At 43.1% G+C, this 20,497-nt stretch overlaps 1 pseudogene; it reads left to right on the top strand.

Annotated features, from left to right (window-relative positions):
- Window positions 1-9,979: 9,979 nt before the first annotated feature.
- On the top strand, window positions 9,980-10,866 carry LOC119943285 (annotated as a pseudogene).
- Window positions 10,867-20,497: the final 9,631 nt, after the last annotated feature.

Here is a 20,497-nt window from a genome sequence, read left to right on the forward strand (position 1 = left end):
ATTAAATAAGGTATTAATTAATCACATTCTATGTGTTGAGCAAGTAATTCATTACAAAGTGAACAGACTGACCCTGATGGGTGTCACAGTCTGAAAGGCAGTTAATTTACAGATGAGGAAACTGAGGCACAGAGAGATTAGGTGATGATGATGATGACATTTATTAGGTGCTTACTATGTGCAAAGAACTGTTCTAAGCGCTGGGGAGGTTACAAGGTGATCAGGTTGTCCCACGTGGGGCTCACAGTCTCAATCCCCATTTTACAGATGAGGTAACTGAGGCCCAGAGAAGTTAAGTGACTTGCCCAAAGTCACACAGCTGACAATTGGCGGAGCCGGGGTTTGAACCCATGACCTCTGACTCCAAAGCCCGAGCTCTTCTCCACTGAGCCACGCTGCTTCTCTCAAGCATTCAGGTGATTTACCCAAGGACACACAGCAGAACAGTAACAGAACTAGAACCCAGAACTCCTGATTCTCCACCCCATGCCCTTTCCACTAGGTGATCTTGGTGATCCCATGCTGTCTCCTCTAAAGAACAAATGAACATGTCTCGATCATGATTCAATCAGCTGCAAAAAATAAGAATTCTGGATAGCCCACCCACCAGAGTAATGTGTGACTCTGCTGGGTGACCTTGCTGGGTCCCCATTTTGCAAATAAAAGAACTAAGGCACTGAGAAAATAAGGGACTTGCCCAAGACCATTTAGTAGACAAGGGTGGAGCTGAGATCATTTTCCCGGCCCTGAGACTCCTAAGCCCATGCTCTTTCCACTAGGCCATTTTCTTACGATAAAGACAAACACCATCATTCCTATATAGAGTTAAATTGTATACAGTATTTAGGTTGTGTATATAATCTTTCCAACTGGCTTTTGTAAACAGCTATTACTATGTATGCAGAATAATACTGCTTATAAATACCCACTTGAGTTACATGCATGTTATGTAAGCATCCATAGAGTTGTAACAGTTGGAGAAGCAACGTGGCTCAGTGGAAAGATCCTGGGTTTGGGACTCAGGGTTATGGGTTCTAATCGTGGCTCCACCACTTGTCAGCTGTGTGACTTTGGGCATTCACTACACTTCTCTATGTCTCAGTTACCTCATCGGTAAAATGGGGATAAAGACTGTGAGCCCCCCATGGGACAACCTGCTTATCTTGTAAACCCCCAGGGCTTAGAACAATGCTTTGCACATAGTAAGTGCTTAACAAATGCCATTATTATTATTATTATTCCTAAGGAGAATATAAAAATGACAAACTAACCCAATGCTGGAATTTCACTTCCACTTTTACAAGCATTCAGATAGAGCACCCTGCCATTGTTCAGTGCAGAAAAGCATCTAGAGAGAGTTCACATGCCTTTACATGAACCTTCGATAATGCGATTAGAATATGAAGGAGAACTTCTTTGGAAGAGAGCATCTTTCAGATATCCATATCATAGAAAAGGGGTGATAATCCATGTAAGAAGCAGTGTGGCCTGATGGATAGAGCATGGGCCTGATAGTCACAGAGCCTGGATTCTAATCCCAGCTCCACCACTTGTCTGTTGTGTGATCTTGGTCAAGTCACTCATCTTCTCTGTGCCTCAGTTACCTTACTTACAAAATGGGGATTCACTACCTATTGTCCCCCCTAGTGTGGGCATGAGCATAGTCCTGAGAGTCAGCCAGACCTGGGTTCTGATTCTCCTCCGCCACTTGTCTGCTGTGTAACCTTGAGCAAATGACATCACTTCTCTGTGCTTCGGTTACCTCATCTGCCAAATGGGGATTCAGATTGGGAGCCCCATGTGGGACAGGGACACTGTCCAACCCAATTTCCTTGTATCCACCCTAGCACTTAGTACAGTGCCTTGTACACAGTAAGTGCTCAACAAAACCCACAATTATTTTCAAGTGCTTAGTGCAGGGCTCTACACACAGTAAGGGCTCAGCAAATATGAGAGATGTAACTGGGAGGCAATTCAAGCACAGGGGTCAGCTGAGAGAGGTTCAGTCATTTATTCTGACCCTGAATTAGAGTGAATAGTCAGGAGGCCTGGATTCGAATCCTCTGCCACTCGTCAGTTTGACTGTGGACAGGTCTCTTCATTTCTCTGGGCCCAAGTGTCCTCATCTGTAAAGTGGGGATTAAATGCCTGTTCTCCTTCTCCTTTAAACTGTGAGCCTCGTGTGGGACAGAGACTGTGTCAGTATCAATGAAATAGAAGTAAGATTGGATGGAGTCGAGAGGGTAATTGGAGGAGAGGAAGTGGTGGCAGAGGATCTACACAACTCGCCCAAGGAGTTTGGTTTGGAGAGGACTGGTAGAAGGGAGATGGGATGCTAACTGGAGGGAACCATGGGGTCAAGAGAGTTTTTTTACCGATAGGAGAGACATGAACATGTTTGAAAGCAGTGGGGAAGGAATCATTGGAGAATGAATGGTTGAAGCTGGTGGTCAGGGAGTACAGGGGAGATCACTGTCCTCTCTGGAAGTTGTCCTCTAACTGGGACTGTAACCTCTAGGAGATCATGAGCGTCAGCAAGGGATCATGCCGGACTCTATGGTCACTTCACATTTTCTATATCCCAGTCCTTCCATGAGAAGGTATTGAGCTCTACTAACAGGCATCATTTTTACCTTTGGCTAGAGCAGGGAGAGCAGGCTGACCATCACAGCAAGGAACAGCAGACCTTCAACTACGGTCAAATAAGAAATAGAGATTTTTTTCTTATTTCAGAAAACCTAAATGTTTTTTCAAGTATTCTTCTCAATTTTTAAATCCCATCACCAGTTTGTATGTCATGAGAAATCAGTGGCAGAAAATGATCATAATTATTATAATAATACTAATAAATGATATTTGTGGTATTTGTTAAGCACTTAACTTTGTTACAGGCACTTTGATAAGTGCCAGGCTGGATACAATGAAATTATGTTGGACCCAGTCCCTGTTCCACATGGGGCTCACAGTCTTAATCCCCATTTCACAGATGAGGTAACTGAGGTACAGAGCAGTGAAATTGTTTGTCCAAGGTCACAGAGCAGACAAGTGGTGTAGCCAGAATTAGAACCCATGGCCTTCTGATTCCCAGGCCAGTGCTCTATCCACTATGCAGAGAAACAGCATAGACTAATGGAAAGAGCTTTGGCCTGGGAGTCAGAGAACTGGGGTCTAATCCCAGATCTGCCACATACATGCTGTGTGACCTTGGGCTAGTCAATCAATCAATCAATCAATCGTATTTATTGAGTGCTTACTGTGTGCAGAGCACTGTACTAAGCACTTGGGAAGTACAAGTTGGCAACATATAGAGACAGACCCTACCCAACAGTGGGCTCACAGTCTAGAAGGGGGAGACAGAGAACAAAACCAAACATATTAACAAAATAAAATAAATAGAATAGATATGTACAAGTAAAATAAATAAATAGAGTAATAAATATGTACAAACATATATACATATATACAGGTGCTGTGGCAAAGGGAAGGAGGTAAGGCGGGGGGATGGAGGGGGGAGGAAGGAGGGGGCTCAGTCTGGGAAGGCCTCCTGGAGGAGGTGAGCTCTCAGGAGGGCCTTGAAGGGAGGAAGAGTGCTAGCTTGCCGGATGTTGGGAGGGAGGGCACTTAGCTTCTCTATACTGTAGTTTCCTCATCCATAAAATGGTGACTAAATATTTGTTCTCCAGTTCCTTTAGATGTGAGTCTCAAGGGGAAGAGAGATTTTGTCCAGTCTGTTTATCCTGTATCCTCCCCAACATTTGGCAAAGTTTTAGGCATGTAGTACGTCTTTAATAAATACCACCATTATTATTACTGGTCAAGTTCCTGATTTTTTTTTTTTATAATTGATCTCAACTAGTTTTGGGGCTTCCTTCCTCATCTCTGAGATCCTCTGAAGCCGATTGGAAGTCCCCCTAGGGAATAAGTCGCTGGCTCCTTTAATGGTCTTTAAATGGTCCTGTGGCAACTTAATAGCTCGCATAGTCATGTAGTCAACTGTGAAGAAGGAGAATCGCTTGGAGTAGACCTTGAGCCAGAGCTAAGAAATGACTTCTGTTGTTTCTTGGGTTTGAAAGAGATGTGGACTGGATAGAATTCTTTGAAATTGGAGGGCCAGGTGTTTTCAATACTATTAAATTTGTGTTCAGTTATCAAATTCATTTCTTTCTAAAACAAAAAAGACTGAATTATCCACAATCCATGAGAGTAAAGTCTATCTGACCTCTGGCTGTAAGGTAAGGTGTGTGAGTCTGGGCACCTATATGTAAATGAATACTGGCCTGAAACTGACCCTTCAGCTTTCATGGATTTTTGCCATTCGGAAGGGTGCTGATGTGAAGAACAATAAACAAAATCCACAAATTGGTTTCAGCAGATTGGACAGATGTGACATTTCAACCCTGGCTCTTCACAGTATTTTTTTCTCAAGAGTGGGCCAGGATTTCTTCCCATCATATTGCTCCAGTTTCATTATTAGACCTGCTTGGAAATAAGCCACGAGATGACATCCGCACCTCTCTTCATGAAGGAATTTCATCTTGGTAAGGAAATTTCTCCTCTGTTTCACCTATACTTTCCTTTAATTATTTTCATCCTATGATCTTGGTCGAAGCTACCGTATTCCATTTTATTCTTAAAACAGTTCCGTAACTTGCTTGGATTTTACATGCTCAGTGTCTCTGAAAGGAGTCTTTAAAGACATCTGTTTCCTTTAGCAACACTTTTACTTTGGATTTTTGTCATATAAAGAAGTCTTTGCTTCTGGCTATGATTCCAGACCCAAACATACTCTCCATTTACTTTTCCTATGTAGGTCACTTAATCTGAATCCTGCTTCTTAAATGAATTATTATTTAGCTTCTTTTATCTTTTCTGCTCTCTGTTTCTGCGGTTCTGGAATCATTGCAACGTTCCTCTAATTCCTAGGTCTCGTAAAATATACAGAAATATGTGAATTTAAAATTGTGGTTGTCTATTACCATTCTATTAGTAAACTACTCTACTAAATATTTATGGAAGATCACTATTTCACCTTTGCCTCCTCCCTTTCAACCTTGATATTCAGCCTGTCATCAAATCCTACTGTATTTTTCCATCTACAATATTTCCAAAATCCAGCCCATTCTCTCCATTGAAATGATCTCCATGTTAGTCCTGGAACTTGTCATATCCCCCTGCATTGATGCATCAGTCTCCTTGCTGATCACCCTCCAAAGTCTCCCCCTCTCGATTTCACTTTTCATTCTGCTGCTCGGATCGTTTTTCTCAAATGTTGTACTGCACACATCCTGCTCCTCAAAAACCTCCAAAGGTTGCCCATTACTCCCTGCATCAAGCAGAAACTCCTGACCACTGGTTTTAAGGCATTCTGTCAGCAGTCTCCTACCAACTGATCCACTCTCTTCTTCCTCTACACTCCAGCTCACACTCTTCATTCTTCTCAAATTGAACTACTCATTGTGTCTCATTATCATTCTACCTCTGACCTGTTGATCATGCTCTTCCTGTTGCCTGGAACTCTCTCCTTCTTCAAATTCAACAGAATGCAGCTTTCGCCACCCGCAAAACACTTTCAAATTCACACTTCTTACAAGAGGCTTTGTCAATTTATTTCTAATATGGCCAGATTATAACCTCCTCTACTGCCATGTCAACACTTCTGCAATCAATCAATCAATCATTTAATTATCGAGCACTTATTATGTGCAGAGCACTGTATTAAGTGCTTGGGAGAGAACATTACAACAGCATTAACAGACACATTCCCTGGCCATAACAAGCTTACAGTATAAAGGGGGAGACAGATACTGATATGAATAAGTAATTTAAAATTCTGCATTGCCTAAACATTGGAGTTTTCACAACTGCTTGAAGCATATAATAATAATAGTAATAAAATAATAACTGTGGTGTTTGTTAAGCACTTACTATGAGCCATGCACTGGACTAAATGCTGGGGGGATACAAGATTATCAGGTCCACCATGGAGGTCACAGTCAAGGTAGGAGGGGGAACTGAGATGAGGGAACTGAGGCACTGAGAAGTAAAATGACTTGCCCAAGGCCACACAGCAGAAAAGTGGCCATGGAGGGATTAGAACCCAAGTCCTCTGACTCCCAGCCCAGTGCTTTTTCTACAAGGCTACACTGCTTCTCCACTTATATTAATAGGTTACATATCTCATTTAATTAATTATGAACTCATGCACAAATCTCCTTCCTCCTACTGTCTGTACTTTATTTGTAAATTATTTTAGTGTCTGTCTAACCCTTCTAGACTAGGAAGCAGTGTGACATTCATTAATTCATTCAGTCATATTTTTTGAGCGCTTACTGTGTGCAGAGCACTGTACTAAGTGCTTGGCAAGTACAAAGCAGCAACATATATTCATTCATTCATTCAATCATATTTATTGAGCGCTTACTGTGTGCAGAGCACTGTACTAAGCACTTGGGAAGTATAAGTTGGCAACATATAGATATGGTCATTACCCAATAGCGGGCTCACAGTCTGGAAGCGAGAGACAGACAACAAAACAAAACATATTAACAAAATAAAATAAATAGGATACATATGTACAAATAAAATGAATAGAGTAATAAATATGTAGAAACATATATAGATATATACAGGTGCTGTGGGGAGAGGAAGGAGGTAAGATGGGGGGATGGGGAAGGGGAGCAGGGGGAGAGGAAGGAGGGGGCTCAGTCCGGGAAGGCCTCCTGGAGGAGGTGAGCTCTCAGTTGGGCTTTGAAGGGAGGAAGAGAGCTAGCTTGGCAGATGTGTGGAGGGAGGGCATTCCAGGCCAGAGCGATGACATGGGCCAGGGTTCGACGGCAGGACAGGCGAGAATGAGGCATAGCAGCAGAGGAGCAGAGGGTGTGGGCTGGGCTTTAGAAGGAGAGAAGGGAGGTGAGGTAGGAGGGAGCAAAGCAATGGAGAGCCTTGAAGCCGAGGGTGAGGAGTTTTTGCCTGATGCATAGGTTGATTGGTAGCCACTGGAGATTTTTGAGGAAGGGAGTAACATGCCCAGAGTGTTTCTGCACAAAGATGTTCCGGGCAGCGGCGTGAAGTATGGATTGAAGTGGGGAGAGATAGGAGGACGGGAGATCGGAGAGTAGGCTGATGCAGTAATCCAGTCGGGAAAGGATGAGAGATTGAATGAGCAGGGTAGTGGTTTGGATCGAGAGGAAAGGGCGGATCTTGGCAACGTTGTGGAGGTGAGACCGGCAGGTTTTGGTGATGGATTGGATGTGAGGGGTGAACAAGAGAGCGGAGTCGAGGATGACACCGAGGTTGCAGGTTTGTGAGACGGGAAAGATGGTACTGCCATCAACAGTGATGGAAAAGTCAGGGAGAGGGCAGGGTTTGGGAGGGAAGATAAGGAGTTCAGTCTTGGACGTGTTTGATATAGAGACCAGTCATATAAAGATGGCCCCTACCCAACAACGGGCTCACACTCTAGAAGGGGTAAACAGACAATGCAACAAAATATGTAGACAGGTGTCAAAATCTTCAGAATAAATAGAATTATAAGTGTATGCACATCATTAACAAAAGAAATAGAATAGTAAATATGTACAAGTAAAATCAATAGAGTAATAAATCTTTGCAAATATATACAAGTGTTGTGGGGAGGGGAAGGAGGTAGGACGGGGGGATGGGGAGGAGGAGAGGAACATTGGGGGCTCAGTCTGGGAAGGCCTACTGGAGGAGGTGAGCTTTCAGTAGGGCTTTGAAGGGAGGAAGAGAGCTAGCTTGGCAATTGTGTGGAGGGAGGGCATTCTGGGCCAGTGGAAGGACGTGGGCTAGGGATCGATGGCGGGACAGGCAGGAGTGAGGCACAGTAAGGAGGTTAGCGGCACAGGAGTGGACAGTGTGAGCAGGGCTGTAGAAGGAGAGAAGGGAGGTGAGGTAGGAGGGGACAAGGGGTTGGAGAGCCTTGAAGCCAAGAGTGAAGGGTTTTTGCTTGATTCGTAGGTTGACAGGCAGCCACTGTTGATTTTTTGAGGAGGGGAGTAACATGCCCAGAGCGTTTCTGTACAAAGATACTCTGGGCAGCAGAATGAAGTATAGACTGAAGCAGGGAGAGTCAGGAGGACGGGAGATGCGAGAGGAGACTGATGCAGTAATCCAGTCGGGATAGGATGAGAGTTTGAACCAGCAAGGAGAGGAAGGAGCAGATCTTGGCCATTTTGTGGAGGTGAGACCGGCAGGTTTTGGTGATGGATTGGATATGTGGAGTGAACGAGAGAACAGAGTTGAGGATGACACCAAGGTTGCGAGCTTGTGAGATGGGAAGGATGGTAGTGCCATCCACAGGGACAGAAAAGTCAGGGAGAGAACAGGGTTTGGGAGGGAAGGTAAGGAGTTCAGTCTTGTACATACTGAGTTTTAGATGGCAGGCAGACATCCAGATGGAGATGTCCTGAAGCCAGGAGGAGATACGAGCCTCGAGAGAGGGTGAGAGAGCATGGGCAGAGATGTAGATTGAGGTGTTATCAGCATAGAGATGATAGTTGAAGCCATGAGAGCGAATGAGTTCCCCAAGGGAGTGAGTGTAGATAGAGAACAGAAGGGGACCAAGAACTGACCCATAAGGAACTCCTACAGTAAATGGATGGGAGAAGGAGGAGGAGCCCACAAAGGAGACTGAGAATGAATGACTGGAGAGATAAGAAGAGAACCAGGAGAGGACGGAGTCTGTGAAGCCAAGGTTTTATAGTGTGTTGAGGAGATGGGGGTGGTCCACAGTGTAAAAGGCAGCTGAGCTGTCGAGGAGGATTAGGATAGAGTAGGAGCCATTGGATTTGGCATGAATGAGGTCATTGGTGACCTTTGAAAGGGCAGTTTCAGTGGACTGTAAGGGACAGAAGCCAGATTGGAGGGGGTCTAGGTGAGAGTTGGAGTTGTGGAATTCGAGGCAGCAAGTGCAGACGACTCATGCTTCGTATGCAAAGAGACGAATACCATGTCAAAAGGATCTGAGTTTACCTAATATGTAATCACTACCTGGGCACAAATCCTTTCCCAAGGATGATTATTTTTCACTCTGCCCAATGTTCACACAGTAAGAAAAGGTCAAGAGTCCCTGAAGGCTCAACTGTTACCCTTGATTTTCATTTTGTGGAGTCCTGGTTCAGATGAACTAACTGAGCAGTTGTCTAAGAATTTAGGGAACCTGTTTCATTTAGTCTCCATGGCCTGGCGAAATGTAATTTTGGAGTAGTCCATTTCCCCATCTGTAGCTGAATATCTGTCTGGAGCCTTCTGTTAGAGAAGCAGCATGGCTTAGTGGAAAGAACGTGGGCTTTGGAGTCAGAGGTCATGGGTTCAAATTCTGGTTCTGCCCATTGTCATCTGTGTAACTTTGGGCAAGTCACTTCACTTCTCTGTGCCTCAGTTACCTCTTCTGGAAAATGGAGATTAAGACTGTGAGCCCCCCATGGAACAACCTGATCACCTTGTAACTTCCCCAGTGCTTAGAACAGTGCTTTGCACAAAGTAAGCACTTAATAAATGCCATTATTATTATTATTATTAGTGTTATTATTCAATGGTATTTATTGAGCACTTACTGAATGCTAGGCGATATATTAAGCCCTAGTTATATGGGACTCGAACCAGGGGTCCCGAGCCTAGAGACATCTGTTCTTTCTTTTTAACAGTGTCTTCTGTGAACAGGTGAAGCAATCCTGCTTGATTGGGAAATTCTGCTCCTTTATTTCTACTTCAAACTCCTTCCTAAGTTGCTTGCCTGACTGAAGAAAACCATGCCTATCAATGTCTTCGAGACCGATTTAAAGATCACAAACAAAAGGGCAGACTTCAAGAGTCAAAAAGTATGATCAGGTTTGGTTCATTTGAGAGAACTCTAGAAAGAGACCATGAAGATATGGATGTTTTGTCTTATTAATTGTGTTTCAGTATTTTATCATTTCAGGCAAAGTCACAGCTTCCAGGAAGAGCCTTTGCTGACTTCATGGAAAACCAGAACAATATTTCAGAATTTATTCTCTTGGGACTTTCTCCAAATCCTATGGTGCAGGTTATCTGTTTGGGGCTGTTTCTGCTCCTTTATATTGGCATCGTGATGGGAAATCTGCTCATTCCCCTCACCATCCAGTTCAGCCACCTAATCAATCAGTTGATGTATTTCTTCCTCAGTTACCTGTCCCTTGTGGTTCTTTGCTACACCTCTACCATTTCCCCTAAACTCATCGCTGACTTGATGGTGGGGAGGAGGACCATTCCCTTCCCCAACTGTAAGACCCAGCATTTTGCTTCTCACTTCTTTGGCAGTGTTGAGATCTTCATCCTGGTGTGGATGGCTTATGATCGTTTCGTGGCCATCTGCAAGCCACTGCACTAAACGGTCATCATGAACCGGCAGGCATGTAACAGCATGCTCATTCTCATCTGTGTCGTGGCATTCATGTATTCGATGGCTCATTTACTCCTCACCCCCCAGTTGCCCTTCTGTAGGCCCAATCAGATCGATCACTATTTTTGTGATGTGAACCCCCTGCCAAAACTCACCTACACTGACACCTATGTTGTAGGCCCCTAGGTGGTGGCTAACACAGGCATGATCGCCATGCTCACCTTTGTGGTGTTGCTTATTTCTTACATAGTCATATTAGTTTCCCTAAGAACATGCTTCCCTCACAGTTGGCACAAAGTGCGGTCCACCTGCAGTTCCCATATGTACGTCCAGCTACCACCTTCATGGTGGAGAAAGTGCTTGCTTTGTTTTACACTATAATCGTCCCCATGTTCAACCCTCTCATTTACTCGCTGAGAAACACAGAGATGAAAACTGCCATCAGGAAGGTGTGGTGCAGGAGGGTGATTTCTGGAGGGAAATAAACGTTTTCTTGCTTCTGATTCACATGGCACATTCCCTCATTCAATCCTGTTTATTGAGTGCTTACTGTGTGCAGAGCACTGTATTAAGCACTTGGCAAGTACAATTCAGCAACAAAAAGAGACAGTCCCTGCCCACAACAGGCTCACCAGCTAGAATATCCTTCAGCATCCCTAATCTCTTTGGTCACACCAAAGCAGCATGGCCTAATGGCTAGAGCACCAGCCTTTAAGTTAGGAGGACCTGGGTTCTAATTCTGAATCCACCACTTGTCTGCTGTGGGACCTTGGGCAAGTCACTTAACTTCTCTGGGCCTCAGTTACCTCTTCTGTAAAATGGGGATTAAGATTGTGAGCCCCATGAGGGATATGGACTGTGTCCAACTAGATTAGCTTGTTTATAGACCAGTGCTTAAAACAGTCTCTGGCACACATAAGCACTAAAAAAACCAACCCTGTCCACTCCCTACAATCTGCAGGGCACGTGTTTTTTTTGTTTCTGAAGGAATTTTAATGGTTTTAACTGCTGCTCTATTGTCCCTGCGAGGACCATTGCAGTGTTCCCTAAACTGATATGGCAGTGTACCAAAAGGAGATCTTCCCATCGCAGCTTGTAGCCATTCGGTTAAACAATGGGTCTCTTAAGGCACCTGCTTTCTTGTCTTGAGGCTGAATCATTTCTGGAGTTGCCAGAATGGTAACCCAGGGTCATGCCAAGAGAACTAGTCTACAGTTGGTCCCAGTGGTCCAGAGGACTCTCGGGGGGATAGCTTAGTCCTGCAATCTTCCAGAGGTTTCCAATTCATTAGACTGGAAAGTTGAGAGAAAAATGGAACAACAGGAAACACAGGTCACACCTTATTTTTCCTGTCACTCATCAACAGCCTTCCTTTTTTGCCTTTCCTTCTTCTCACTTGCTCCTTCTGATTCTCACTGCTGACGATATTTGATATTACTGCTGACTGTCTCAGAATACGAATTAAAGAAATAGTGTCCAGACTTCATGTGTCTATTTCTGAAGCAAAGTAGAACAGATAAACTTTGTCCCCTAGCAGGTTCAGGTAATTCCTGGGTTCCCAGGCTTCTGACAGCATTCATTCATTCATTCATTTATTTAATCATATTTATTGAGCTCTAACTGTGTGCAGAGCACTGTACTGAGCACTTGGAAAGTACAATTTGGCAACAGATAGAGACAGTTCCTACCCAACAATGGGCTCACAGTCTAGAAGGGGGAGGCTGACAACAAAACAAAAGAAGTAAAAAGGTGTCAATACCATTAGAATAGATAAATAGAATTATAGCTATATACGCAACATTAATAAAACAGAGTAATAAATATGTACAAATATATACAAGTGCTTTCAGGAGTGTAAGGGGGTAGGGCAGAGGGAGAGAGTGGGGCTGATGGTGAGGGGAAGAGGAGCAGAGTTAAGAGGGGGGCTCAGTCTGGGAAGGGTTCCTGGAGGACATGAGCTCTCACTAGGGCTTTGAAGGGAGAAAGAGAGCTAGTTTGGTGGATGTGTGGAGGGAGGGCACTCCAGGCCAGGGGTAGGACGTGGGCCGGGGGTTGACGGTGGGACAGGCATGAACGAGGCCCAGCGATGAGTTTAGTGGCAGAGGAGTGGAGTGTATGGGCTGGGCTGTAGAAGGAGAGAAGGGAGGTGAAGTAGGAGGGGGCAAGGTGATCTAGAGGTCTGAAGCCAATAGTGAGGAATTTTTGCTTGAATCATAGGTTGATTGGCAACCAGTGGAGATTTTTGAGGAGGGGAGTGACATGGCCAGAGCATTCCTGTTGAAAGCTAATCTGGGCAGCAGAGTGAAGTATAAAGTGTAGCAGGGAGACACAGAGGATGGGAGATCAGAAAGTAGGCTGATGCAGTAATCCAGGCGGGATAGGATGGGAGATTGAACCAGCAAGGTAGATGTTTGGATGGAGAGGAATGGGAGGATCTTGGTGATGTTGTGGAGGTGAGATGGTTTAGAGTTTTTTTGAATGATGCCCAACCCCATGAAAGTTAGCCTGAAATGCTGTCATTGAATCATCACTGGTGAGGCCTGATGCTCCACCCATATCATGACAGGTTTGAACAGTAAAAAAAGTCCCAATGCACTACATTGGTTCCCCCTACCATGATTTATTTTAGTCTCCTCCACTAGAATATCAGCAATCTGAGGGCAGGGATCATGCCTAATAATACTACTACTAATAATAATAATAGTAATGACATTTGTTAAGTGCTTACTATGTACCAGGCACTGTTCTAAGCGCTAGCGTAGATACAAGGTAATCAGGTTGTCTCACGTGGGGCTCACAGTCTTAAACCCCATTTTACAGATCAGGTAACTGAGACACAGTGAAGTGAAGTGACTTTCCCAAAGTCACACAGCTGACAAGCAGAGGAGGCAGGACTAGAGCCCATGACCTCGGTCTCCGAAGCCCGTGCTCTTTCCACTAAGCCACAGAGGGAGCACTCACAAAATACCAGTGATTAAATACTAGAATGAGGGGCCACCCACTGAAGTGCAATGAGGTTCAAGATTAGCAAACCACTTTTTTTGGAGAACAGGTACTGAGCATAGTGACAACATGGCCTTTGGGGCCAGAAACCTGCATTCTAATTCCAAATTGAAAAGAACTCCACTGTTTCATGCTCAGTATGACATTTAACTTCTCTGTAATTCCATTTTCTCATCTTTGAAATGGGAAGACTGACTAGAAAGATTCTTTCTAAGAGACTTTTACCTTAAAAAATTACTTGTAATTTCCAAAATAATAATCACCAATATATGTCATTGCATTCCAAATTATACTTACTGAGATTAGTATTAAAGTTGAATATACCTCAGGAGAATGATTACCTTGAATCTACGCAAGTGCTTACCACAGTGCCTGGCATGTAGTAAGTGTTTAAACACATCTCACAGGTATTATTATTAATGTTATATTAATGTTTTTATCAAGGAATGTCTATGAAAGTTTAATGAAACAGCATGATGCATACAATTGGTGCTTTATGAGCCCCAAAAGGGACAGGAACCTTGTCTAATTCCTACCTCTCCTAGGACTTAGTTCAGTACTGTACAGTAGTTCAGTACACAGTAAGAACTTAAATACTATTATCACTACTGTGTATGTGAAGTGGACTGGGAGAATGAGTAAGGAAAGCTGAAAAGCTAAGTTAAGATCCTCCGTGAATCAAAGATTAGTTCCATACAGTATCTAATTGATACACGGTACAATGCTTTATCCAACTTTTCTGAAGAAACAGGTGTGAAATACCCTCGGGCATAACTCCCAAGATCCCTTAAAGGAATACTTAAATATTCCTCTCTATCCATTTAGAACAGGCTTTCTCAGAAACTCCAAACTCTGTGGGTTCTGAGGCATACTGACTGTTGTTATGAGTAGCCATTGCTGCTTTGGGAGTGAAGAGGTAAGTGTATGACCAACATTAGCTCAAAAGGCTCAAACCTTTGTTCCCCTCTAAGATCTGCCTCTCAACAAGGAATGCCTGGAAATCAAATGCAAGGGCCAATTGTTGTACTATCCCAAGAGATTAGTACAGTGGTCTGCACACAGTAAGTGCCCAATAAACACTTACTGATTTACTGCCTGAATTAAAGGGACAGTTGTTGAGATCAAACAATGTAAATGTTTGTCTTGTGATGAATATGGCTGTAATGTCCAGACATTTTTTCTGGTGCTGTTTTTCATGCTGAAATAGAAGATTTAACCTGCCTTCAGGACAGAGTTGGGGAAGCCAAGTAAACGACTTGGAGTTGTCAGATTCAAAAACTGTAAGTTGTCTGAAATATCTGTGTCTCATTTAGGAGTAGTAGTAGTAGCAATAGTAGTTGTAGTAGTAATGGTGTTTACTGAGATCCTGCTGAGAACAATGCACAGTGCTAAGCACTTTAAGTATGACAGGAGCAGAAGACACATTCCTTGTCCACAGGAACTGCCACCCCTCTAAGGGAAACAGGCATTATGATATTTACAAACTGGGGAATCAAAGCAAAATATTTGAATATCACATTAAAAAGCTGAAGATGGGTTAGAAGATTTCTATCACGCTGAGGATGGTTTAGAAATAAATGCAAAAGTGTTAGAGTTGGCTGTGAGGTTTATGTTTTGGAGAAGGTGGGATTTTAGGCAGGCTATTAACATGCAGATTGTTGAGCTCTGAAGGATTTGTGGAGGATAGAAGTTTCAAGCTATGGGGACAACGACAGCGAGAGTTAGGGGTTTTCAATAAACACAACTGATTGATAGATGGGAGAAGGGCGAGGATTCTAGATGAGCAAAGAGTACCAATTGACAAGTAGCATAGATTTGTTGATAGAGTGCGGACCTGGGAGTGAGAGAACCTGGCTTCTAATCCTAGCTCCACCACTTGTCTGCTTGGTGACCTTGGGTGAGTCACTTCACTTCCCTGTGTCTCAGTTATCTCTTCTGTAAAATGGGGATTAAGACTGTGAGCCCCATGTGGGACATGGACTGTGTCCAACCTGATCAACTTGTATCTCCCCCAATGCTTAGTACAGTGCATGGCATATGTTAAGTACTTAACAAATACCATAAATAAGAAAACTAAACAAAAAACCCTGTAATGTAGCAAGTTACAAGGGCCAATGTGTAAAATGGAGATCACCAATGGTAGGAGTTTATTGTCTGATGCAAGGAGAAGTGGGCAAACATTGGAGGGTTTTGAGGAGAGGGGAAAAGTGCTCTGCTTCAGGAAGCTCGATCAATCAATCAGTCAATGGTATTTATAGGCCACTTCCTGTGTTTGGGTGTATAAAATGTAAGAGAGTTGGAAGACATGTTCCCTGTCTACAGTGAGCTTACAGTAAAGAGGAAGACAACCTGGGAAACAACGTGGCATAAGGGCTGAAACTGAAGAAGGTACCAAGGGTTACTTTCAGGTCCAGGGAGGAGAGTGATGTTGTCAGTGGAGGTTTAAGCACTTTGATCCTCATCCAATCTTCACCCCCACACTTATTGCACATATCCTTATATTCCGTTGCACCCCCTACCTGTAGATTATTTGAATGTCTGTTTCCTGTACTGTACTGTTAACTCCTCGAGGTCAAGGATCCTGCTCACCAACTCTACTGTACTTTCCTAAACGTTTAGTACAGTTTTTTCACCCACAGTAAGTGTTCAGTAAATACCTCTGATTGATTGATTGATTGATTGATTGATTGATTGTAGATGGGCAGTTTGGAAGAGAAGAGGAAGGTAAGCTGAGAAATTCAATTTTAGACTTGGACAAATGAATATGACGTGGAAGCAGGAGGAGATGGGGGACTGGCTAGTGTATGGGAGGTCAGGGGTACAGAGATAGTTTGGAGCTACCAGGTAGTAGCTGAAATCATGTTTTTGGATGAATTCTCTGTGTGAGAACAATGCAACATAAGCAATATCTTCAACTTCTCCCTCTCTTTCAACCCTAATATTCAGGCTGCTGCCAAATGCTTTGGTTTTACTATTACAGCATTCCCAGATCCAGCCTCTTCCTCTTCACCAAAATGGCCACCACATTGGTCTAGGCACTTGTCTTCTCCTGTCATAACTACTGTACCAGATTCCTCATAGATCTCCCAGCCTCCATTCTCTCTTTCCTCCGATCAATACTTTACTCTGTTTCCCAGATCATTTTGGCATGTTCTACCCACAGCTCTTCACTTGTTGAAGAAGTTTTTTTTTTTGTATTAATGTAAGGCTCAACTTGAAGAGTCTTACTAATTGGACTCTTTTGAGGATGAACTTAAGTTTATCAGACAACTCTCTCCTGTCATGCGTCCTTTATCTCTGTCTCTGTATTTTTGTGTCTTTATGACTGCTTATGCATCTCTCTTCAACTCTCTTTCTTTTTGGCCCTGGCATCTAACCTGCTCCTCAGATCTCCTCATATGTGAAAATCCTAGGAGAAACTCTGTATAACTACCAAGAATTGTTTTACTTGCCTCTACAGTATAATTACCTGGTAAAAAATGTATCCTGAAAATACTTAGTGATAGTGGGGATGAGAAATGTTATAAACTTCAATTTATATCTTGAAATATTTATAGTAAATTTGAAGGTTCTAAGCAATGAGTGTTTGAACTTCATGAATTGTGGGGGATCCAATGGCTTTTCCAGGATGTTTACACCTAGAGAAGTGATCTCAGCACATATTAAGGAATGAGGTATTAATTAGTAGAAGGAGTCCAGGACTCTGGCTTTTAGTCCTATTTCTGCCATTTGCTGGCTGTGAGACCCTGGGCAAGTTTCCTAACTTCTCGGTGCCTCAGTTTCTTCATCTGTACAATGGGGATAAAATACCTGTATCCCCTGGAGGCTTACAGTCTAAGAGGAAGGGGGTATAGGTATTCTATCCCCATTGTGCAATTGAAGAAATTGAGGCACCGAGAAGCTAAGGGACTTGCCCAAATTCATTCATTCATTCAATCATATTTATTGAGCCCTTACTGTGTACAGAGCACTGTACTAAGCGCTTAGTACAAATCTGGGCTGTGTCTGATTTGATTACCTCGTGTCTATGCTAATGTTTAGTATAGCACTGGAAACTTCCTAGTGCCTTCCTCACTACCTTCACAATCATCATGATCATCATTATCATTATATTTTAATGAATTCTTAATAGTACAGAAGTCCCTCCATTTCTGTTCAGAGCGAGGACCTGTGTTCTGAGCTAGTGCTTCAAAATTAGTAATACTTGATATTTCTCAATTTGGCTGATTCAGGTAAATGTCCATCTGCTCTACACTTATCACCTTGGTCATCCTGATGGAGAATTCAAACAACATCACCGAGTTTGTCTTCAGGGTTCTGTTCCCATACCAAGAGGGGAAGGTAACTTGTTGCATGCTGTTCTTACTCTGTTACCTAACCATCTTGTTGGGCAATCTTCTTATCCTCATCACCATCAGAAGTAACCATCTCAGTCAGCAGCCTATGTACATTTTCCTCTGTTCCTTGTCCATCATGGACCTCTGCTTCACCTCCACAGTAGCTCCTAAGATGATAGCAGACCTACTGGTAGAAAGAAAAACTATCTCCTACAACTCCTGCATGGTCCAGCTCTTTGGTGTTCACTTCTTTGGCTGTGCCGAGATATTCATCCCGGTGGCCATGGGTTACGATTGCTATGTCGCCATCTGCAAGCCTCTCCAAGGTGGCAGAGGACTAGTTATTGAGAGGCTTTTTGCCACCACCACCAATAAGAATAACAATAATACCTGTGACATTTGTTAAGTCCTTTCTATGTGCCAGACACTGTATTAAGCACTAGAAGAGATAGAAGAGAATCAAATCAGACACAGTACCAATGATACAGTACCAATCCCACATGAGGCTCAGGAGAGAGCACAGGTATTGAATCCATATTTAATAAATGAGCTTGGTATGGTTAGGGAACGTGTCTGCTAATTCTGTTGTATTGTACTCTCCCAAGTGTTTAATACAGTGCTTGCTATACTGTACTTCATTGCTCATTTATATTTTCCAAGCGCTTAGTACAGTGCTATGCAATAAATACAATTGAATACAATGAAAGAATGAACAGAGTGGACTGATTGAAACTGAGGTACAGAGAAGTTGTGTGACTTGCCCAAAGTCACAGAGCAGACAACTGGTGGAATCAAAATTAAATCCAGGTCCCTTTTGGCTCTCAGGCCTGGAGCTCTTTCCTCTAGGCCATGCTGCTTCTCAGAGCAGAAATTTTCTTTTCTTCTCTCTATTTCACAATGAGAATTGGGAAACCACCCTGAATTTTTATTTGTCTGACTGCTGAATATTTCTTGCATGGGTTTCTTGTGCATGGAGACTGGTGAGGACAGAGTCTAAGGTAAGATTTGGAACTCTTATCTATAATCTCATTCTGTATCATTCAGAGGTTTTGAACTGTAGAGAGCACAGTGGAATTGAAACAGCGGAAGAATATTTTAGGCATGATCACTTGCTTTTAAAACAGAAACTGCACAGAGCAGCTGTAAGGATATGGAATTTGTTACTAAAGGAAGTTGTGCAGGCAGAAAGTACCAAAAGCAATCAGAAAGTTCCAGAAAAATGATGGGTGATAGGAGTTTACTCATTGTTAGAGAAGCAGATGAGCAACATGACTGAGTGGAAAGAACACTGTCCTGGGAGACAGAGGACCTAGGTTCTAACCTCAGCTCTGCTGTGTGACCTCAGACAATTCACTTAACTTCTCTGTGCCTCAGTTTTCTCAACTGCAATTTGAGGATTCTAACCTGTCGTCCTGCATATTTAGACTGTGAGCTCCATGTGGGACAGGGACTGTTTCTGATCTGATTAACTTCTGTCTACTTCAGCGCTTAGAACAGTTAATAAGCGCTTAACAAATGCCATCATTATTATTAGAGGGAAAGTCAGCGTATTTGAAAGCTCAAGAAGGATTAAGATTGCATAAGCTTCTCACTGCTGATATTTTGCTAATGATCTCCCTTTAGGCTAGAACTCACTCCCCTTTCATATATTGCATGTCACTGCTCTTCCCATCTTCAAAGATCTGAAATCTCTCCTCCAGGAGGCCTTCCCTGATGAATCTCTCACCTCCTCAACCTACTTCTCCACCAACAGCCACTTCAACACTTCCAAATTTACCCAAGCACTTGGATATTCCTTCTTGTGTATCTGACCAATCACATGCGTGTCTTCAAGCTGTGTGGCTTCCCCCTGTTGTTGCTGTCTTATGCTGCCGATTCGTGTCCAACTCATAGCGACACCATGGACACATCTCTCCCAGAACTCCCCACCTCTGTCTGCCGTTATTCTGGTAGTGTATCCATAAAGTTTTCTCGGTAAAAATATGGAAGCAGTTTACCATTGCCTCCTTCTTCACTTTAAACCTGAGCCTTCACCCTCGACGGTCTCCCATGCCACTGCTGCCCAGGACAGGTGAGTTTTGTAGCAGTTTGCCTTCCACTCGCTAGCCACTGTCTAGACTAGAAATGGGATGGATGTACCTCTGCTTAACTCTCCCTCCCACAGTCAAGACAGGTAGAGTACTGGAAACTCTCAAGGTGTTACCCTGAGAGGTTTGCTTCCCCCTACTTGTAATTTATTTTAGTGTCAGTCTCCCCCAATAGATTGCAAACTCCTTGAGGGCAGAGATTGTGTCTGCTAACTTGATTGCACTCTCCCAAGTGCTCAGTACAGACTCTCTACAGAGTAAGTACTCACTAAGTTCTATTGATTGATTAGAGCAATCATTGATGGATCCATGATGTTTCCATTAGAGGGAAATGTAACCATAAGAATGGATGCCAAGGAAGGCAATCTTAACACTATATTTCTAAGCCTCCTTTGGTGTTAATAATGGAAACAGAATTCTACATTAGGTGTATGGCTGATCTGATTTTAATTCCCTAAGTCAGTTTTCCAGGTTGTCTATTTTTTTTTTTATTTTTTCATTTTATAAGTAGAGCACATTTGAAACTCTTTCTGAACTCAGTTTTGATAAGATCTTTTCCTTCAGTTCTTTTTGGGCTCTTTCAGTACAGGTACTGTAAACAGTTGTTTGGGTGATGAATGGCAATCTGGGAAATTAAGAGAATTTCCCAAGCAGAATGGGTGGGGAAATATCAATTCCGATAATGATAT

The sequence above is a fragment of the Tachyglossus aculeatus genome, chromosome 22, assembly GCF_015852505.1.
Source record: "Tachyglossus aculeatus isolate mTacAcu1 chromosome 22, mTacAcu1.pri, whole genome shotgun sequence".
NCBI classification, from domain to species: domain Eukaryota; kingdom Metazoa; phylum Chordata; class Mammalia; order Monotremata; family Tachyglossidae; genus Tachyglossus; species Tachyglossus aculeatus.